Source organism: Elephantulus edwardii, unplaced genomic scaffold (genome assembly GCF_000299155.1).
Source record: "Elephantulus edwardii isolate Elephantulus edwardi_28Jun2011 unplaced genomic scaffold, EleEdw1.0 scaffold00568, whole genome shotgun sequence".
NCBI lineage: Eukaryota > Metazoa > Chordata > Mammalia > Macroscelidea > Macroscelididae > Elephantulus > Elephantulus edwardii.
Window position 1 is genome coordinate 65,561 of NW_006400318.1, and position 6,844 is coordinate 72,404.

Consider the following 6,844-nt stretch of genomic DNA (forward strand, 5'->3'; position numbering starts at 1 on the left):
CCCCCCCCCCCCCCCCGCCGGAGGGTCAGCTATAAGCTGGTTCCAATTCAACATAACAATAGTGCTCATGTTCCTAATGAACTGTTCCTTCATGCCTTTTAAGAAATTAGCATATAAAGTGAGCTTATGACCAATTCTCTTACCAGAAGTATTGTGTGCTACATTAAAATTCATAAACAGAATTCATTTATTTACAAAGCTCAAAAGTCAAAGAAGTTTCTGAATTTATTGTAAAAAGTATGACTGCATGAATTAATTCTTCTATCTCCTAAAATTTAAACAGAGCAAAGAGGAGAGAAAATAAAACAAAAGCACTCATGAACAAAAATAAGTAACATAAAAGCAAACTCTGAAATGCAGTGGGAAATAAATGGGTAATACTAGCAGAATTAGCACCTGAGTTCACACTAGGAGAGCTCAGCAGAAGCAACACTGAAAAGGATGGAAGAATGAACACTGGCTAGGCTTCACTTCAGAATAGCAGAGACACACTACTGAGAACAGGTTAACTACAGTACAGGCAAAAAGTGATTAAAAACATGGCCTCGCAAAGTACACGGGACTAGAAATGGCACTCCCACGAAGACATCCTGTTTACAGAGGACACAGTACCCTGCAAAGCAGAGGTGTTTTTCAAAGAAGCACACTTTCAAAAGGAATGTGTTGTGGTGAGTTGCCTTCAACTCAAATTGTGACTCAAGGGGCCCTTTAGAGTAGTGAGAGAAGATCTTCACCCTGGAACCCACAACGTCCCTTTTCAGCAGGAAGTAGCTAAGAGAATACAACATCCCCTTTTCCTTATGAATCAGGGTGAAGTCTCTTTCAGGGAGGAGTGATAGGGAATGGCAAAGGGCACACTGACAAAGGAGATTAATCAGAACTGGCTTTGACAAGCACTGTGGCAACTGGACAATTAAAACAGACATGGGGGGGGGGGAGAAGAACGAACTGGGGAGGAGGGTAGAGAAAACAGTGCAACAATGAATGAATGAGAACCCAAAATCTCTGTAAATGTTCATTAAAACTAATAAAATTTAATAATAATAAAAAAAGGTTAGAAAAATAAAAACAAAATTGTGACTCAGAGACCTGCGTAGAGATTAAAGCAGTTTCAAAGGACTTTCAATGCTGTGAAATTTCGGAAGCAGACACCAGGCTTTTCTTCCAACATGGCTCTGGGTTTGCACAAAGTACAAACCTTTAACCTAAAGAAATGGCAATTTATTCTAATGATAAAAGAGAGGTCACGTCAACTGTTGTTGATATGTGCAGTCGAGTCGCCTGCGACTCATAGCGACCCTATGGACAACAGCCCTAAACCCGGCTCTATCCCTTGCCAATCTTATTGTCTCCGACACACCTATCTCCATTACCTCAGAATCCATTTCATCAATGGGCTTCCTCTCCTGCGTGTCCCTCCACCCTCCCAAGCATGACTTCTCTCTCCAAGGACTGATCCCCCTTGCAACATGTTCAGAGTACGTCAGATGGAGCTTCAGAATCCTTGCCTCCAAGTAGCAGCCTGGCTTCATCCTCTCCAGGATACACTTGTTTGTTCTCCTAGCAGTATACTCAATACTCTTCTCTAGCACCAAAGATCAAAGGCATCAGCTCTCCTCCTATCATCCCTACTCACTGTCTAGCTCTCTGATGCACAGGAAGTAACTGCAAAGACCATGGCCTGTATGAGATGCACCTTAGACATCGTTGCTTTTCAGTACTTTGGAGAGGTCTCTGACAGCAGACTTTTCCAAAGCAATTTGTCTTTTAATTTCCTGGCTGCTGGTACCAAGAGTGTTGATTATAGAGCCAAGCAAACCAAAGCTGTCAACAATCAATCTCTTCATCACCCATCATAATGCTGCCAATTGGCCCAGGGGTAAGAATCTTTGTTTTCTTGATGTTGAGCTTCAATCCATATTAAAGGCTGCAGTCCTTGACCTTCTGCAGTAAGCACTTCAGGTCTTCCTCAGTTTCAGCAAGCAAGGTTGTATCACTGCATAATGCAGACTGTTGATGAGTCTACCTCCAATCCCGATGACACAATTTTCCTCATTGAGCCCAGCCTCCTGGATAATCTGTTCCACATATAGATTGAAAAGGTATGGAGATAGGAAACATCTTGACGTACACCCTTCCCAGTTTTGAACCATGCTCTGTTCTGATGACTGCCTTCTGGTCCAAGTATAGGTTTCGCATAAGCACAATCAAGTATTCTGGGATTCCCATTCTCCTCAGAGTAAGGCATAGTTTGTTGTGGTCCACACAGTCAAATGTCTTTGCATAGTCAATGAAACAGAGATAGACATTCCTCTGGTACTCTCACTTCAACTAGAACATAAAAATTACCCACTGTGTGTTGTTAGATACACTGAATCAGAGTGACCCTCCAGTGATCCAATCACAATGGGAAGGGATTGTCCATCTTCCCCGTGAAGTAGCTGGTGGATGCAAATCACGCATCTTTGTGTCAGCCCCACAACTCTTTACCTCTAAGCAACCAGAACTCCTTTCATAGGTCTCTACTAATCCAACTAAAACAATACAACATTCTGAAACTGATGTATAGAATGATAGGTACATAAAATTATTCCATTACTTCTAATAGCAAAAGGCTGGGAAAAAGGAGAATGATGTGAATAATATGTGTTACTTATACAAAACACCGTTATGTAGTATTTTGACAGTCTGCACTGCTATGGCGTTACTTCTAGATATATTAGGAAAAACAAAATTAGCTTTGACTTTTGAAAAGGCCTAAATGGAATCAAATCCAATAGCAAATGTCATACTATGTACTCAAAGTTATGACTAGTAAGGTAGTTAGAATACTGTGTTTGGGTTTTTTGTGTGGGTTTTTGTGTTTTGTGTGTGTGTGTTATGTTGTTTTTTTTTTAAATAAAGAAATACCTGAACCCAGCTGAGAATATTCAAGGTGAGCAAGAAATTTTAAAACCTAATAAAGCCATGTCAAAGAACACAAGCCAGTGTGATGAGAGTTCTACTATCTAGGAGCGATTTGCATACCATGAAGAATAATTAGTATCACTCATCTATCAGCTTATTGTGTCATGGGGACACCAGAAAAATATTCACTTTTATTTACTATGCAAAAGACTTTTGACGGCATGAATAATAATAAATTATGGATAACATGGAGAAAAATGGGAAGGACCATGCTCATTCTCACTGCTACAGTCACTGCGTCAATCCACCTTGTTGGAGGTCTTGATTTTCCATCCTTTCCCAGCATGGTGTCTTTTCCCAAGGACTGACGACCCCTTCTGATAACATGCCCAAAGTAAATGAGATGAAGTTTCACCATCTTTGCATCTAAGGAGCACCGTGGTTACACCTTCTCCAAGACAAACTTGTTCTTTCTTAAAAGCCCAAAACACAACCTCATGATAGATGGAGAAAAAGTTTAAAGATACCAATGATTTAATTTTACTTGGATCCACAATGGAGAAAAAGTTTAAAGATACCAATGATTTAATCTTACTTGGATCCACAATAAGCACCAAGGAAAAGAAAAGATATATTGCATTGGATAAACAGTAACAAGAACCTCATTAAAGCATTAAAGAGTAAGGATGCAATTTAAAGATTAAAGTATGCCTAACACAAGCCATGGCATTTTCAACTACTTCAAAATGCATAGACAATGATTAGGGAAGCCAAAGAGGAATAGCGTCTTTGAAATATAAAGTTGGGAAAGGGTTCTGAGCACACCAAGGATTACCAAAGGGAAGTGCATCCAGTATGCTTCTTAGAGGCAAAGATTGTGAGACGAATGCTGCCAGGGAAATCCTTTTTGCTTGGCAAAAGTGGGAAGCTCAGCAAAGGAAGAGAAAGGCTCCTGATGAGATGCACTGACACAGTGAGGACAACAATGAGCATAATAAAGCACACTGATGATCATGAGGTTGGTGCAGGATAAGGCAAGGTTCTATTCCGTTCTGTTGGGAATCAACCTGACAGCATCTGACAATCAGAGTAGAGACTGTGAAACACACTTCCATACCTATGAACAGGTCATAACTATTATTTTTTAAAAAAAAAAGACGACATTAAAAGCATACCACAAAAAAAAGTCATAAAAGCATACCACAATCAACTGCTAATACCGGAATTACTAATTAAAGTATTGAAATAGTATTACTAATAATGAAAATGAATAGCAGAGGATATGTGAACAAAGAACAAGAGACTTTTATTTTTTCAAATCACTATTTTTTATAACCCCCAGTGAAATACAGCATTCAGGCAGAGACACCAACAAATACTAAAATCACATAAGGACACAATGGAAGGGGGAAATAGCCTAATTTGTCTCTTTTTGCTTTATTTGTAATCTTTCCAATTGCCCTCAAATAAAAAAGAGAAAACAGGAAAAGTAGAGACCTATACATAATGCTCACAATTAAACTAGGCAGTTAGGGATCTCACAGAAATCATCACATAAAGGTGGAAAGGAACAAAACCACTAGCAGATACAAGGGCTTTTGGCATCAGCATCCAGAGAGCCTTAGTGCCAGCAGTTCATTGGAAAGCACAGGTCAATTTGGGAAAAACAGATGAAACATACAGTATCTTAGAGTTTGACAATATTCAATTTGTAGCCATGTGTAGGAGGAACATCCTGGTCCTATAAAACTCCTGAATGCTAAGATTCTGTGTCAAAATTGTGCATTTATAGAGACAATGTTAGGAATAAAGATAAAGTTCAAACTGAGTAAAGAATAACAGTGACAAAAGACAAGACAGGAGAAACAATGGGGAAGTCATATTCCAGAAAGCACAAGGGTTTATTGACATCGCTTTGAAAAATACGTGAGAAAACCAATATAACCTCTTACTCCCTTCTAGCAAGCATAGGAAAAATAATTGCAGATAAAAATGAGCAACAGAAAAGGACCACAGTCAAATATTAAGCAAAGTTTTTATTAGAGACTGAAAGTGAACAATATACATGTGTATGAGAATAAACTCCTTAAGAGAATGAAAATATACTGAAAGATATGGCAAAAAACAGGAAAATGGTAAATAATTTCAAATTAAACTACATAAAAATAAAAGGATAGGAAAGAACAACTAAATCAAACGGAAAATTCGGGAAAAATTAGAGACAGAGAAGGTAGATGGGAGAAGATGCAACAGAACTAAGAAAACTATCAGGGAGAAAAAAAAGTGAGGTTGAAACACTAAACTAAAACAAACAAGAGTCCACAAAACAAATCTTAACACCATGGAAAGACAGAAGAGAAAGAAAATGCTTAAAGCAAAAAGGAATGTAGCAGCATTAGTATCTTCTACCTCCATGTAGACCCTGTGCATATAGGACATTGATAGGGTGGATTCTGACACAGTAAGCATCCAACTGATGCATTACTCCTCCTCTTACAGGAGCAGAGAATTGTCTCCAGGCCAGACAACTGTCCTTCCTGATCCCCTACAGACAACTACAAGAAAAACTGCCTCAGTAGTGGCCTCAGATTGGAAATTATTCTCTGTACTCTTGAGTCTAATTCCCACCTTTATCCATTCAAGTGGCACTTCCAAGGAAGTGAGAAAAAGATCCCAATAATCGAAAGCCATTCTACAAGTGGAGGACTCTGTTCTCCGACCTGGACACAAACACCATGGAGATCAATCTTGGGAAGACATGTCTTTTTCATTTCCTCAATCAGCACCAAACGGACAAGAGGGAGTCCCAGAGTAATAGCATGACAGAACTGAAATAGCATGATTCTTGATAATTAGATTGAAATTACATCTTGGGATAGTAAACGATAAGATGCGTGCTGACCCTAATAGTGTGATTTAATAGAAATCAGAATCTCCTAACCTTATTACCAAAATGTCACAATACCACTCCAAATTACGTGTCATATGCAGACCTAGAAAATTCACAACATAAAAAACAGGAAATTTATGGATGCTTTGTTGTTGTTAACTGCTGTCAAGTATGACTCATAGAGAGCCTGTGAACAATAGACCTAAAAAGCCTGTCCTATCCTGGGTCCTCCTCATCATTTCTGATACACATCATTACACTGCTGTAGTCACTGTATCAATCCACCCTGCTGAGGTTGTTCATCTCTTTTACTGATGCTCCACCTTTCCAAGCATGATGTCCTGTTCCAAGGGATAACCAATCCCAGCAGTACACCCAAAATATGTGAGTCATCATCTTTGGATCCAAGGAGTACTCTGGCTGAACTTTTTCTAAGACATATTTGATTCCTCTTCTATCATCCTTCTTCACTGTCTGGCTCTCAGAGGCATAGCACATAAATGAAAAGACCATAGCCTGAATTAGGCACACCTTAGTCTTCAGACTGTCATCATTACTGTTCCGTATTTTTGAGTGTCCTGAAAGCACTAGTTAAAGCAATGAGTCTTCTGATCGCCTGACGGCTGGTACCAAGAATAGCAGTTGTTGTTATGTGCCGTCAAGTCGTTTGCCACTCATAGCGATCCTATGTACAACAGCCCTAAACCCAGCTCTATCCTGTGCCAATTGCACTGCCTCTGACACACCCATCCCGATTACCCCAATCACTGAATCAATCCACCTCATAGAGGGTCTTCCCCTCCTGCGCTGTCCCTCTATTCTACCCAGCATGATGTCCCTCTCCAAACACCTGTCTCTCCTTGCAACATGTCCAAAGTATGTCAGACGAAGCCCCAGAATCTTTGCCTCCAAGGAATAGCCTGGTTTAACCCTCTCCAGGATGAATCTGTCTGTTTTCTTGGCAGTCCATGGTACATTCAATACTCTTCTCCAGCACCACAGCTCAAAGGCGTCAATTCTCCTTCTCTCCTCCCTAGTCATTGTCCA

General features: G+C 39.8%; 1 protein-coding gene across 2 annotated transcripts in view; it reads right to left on the minus strand.

Annotated features, from left to right (window-relative positions):
• UBE3A (ubiquitin protein ligase E3A) overlaps positions 1–6,844 on the minus strand; it is an 87,607-nt gene that overhangs the window by 1,824 nt on the left and 78,939 nt on the right. The window lies entirely within an intron of this gene.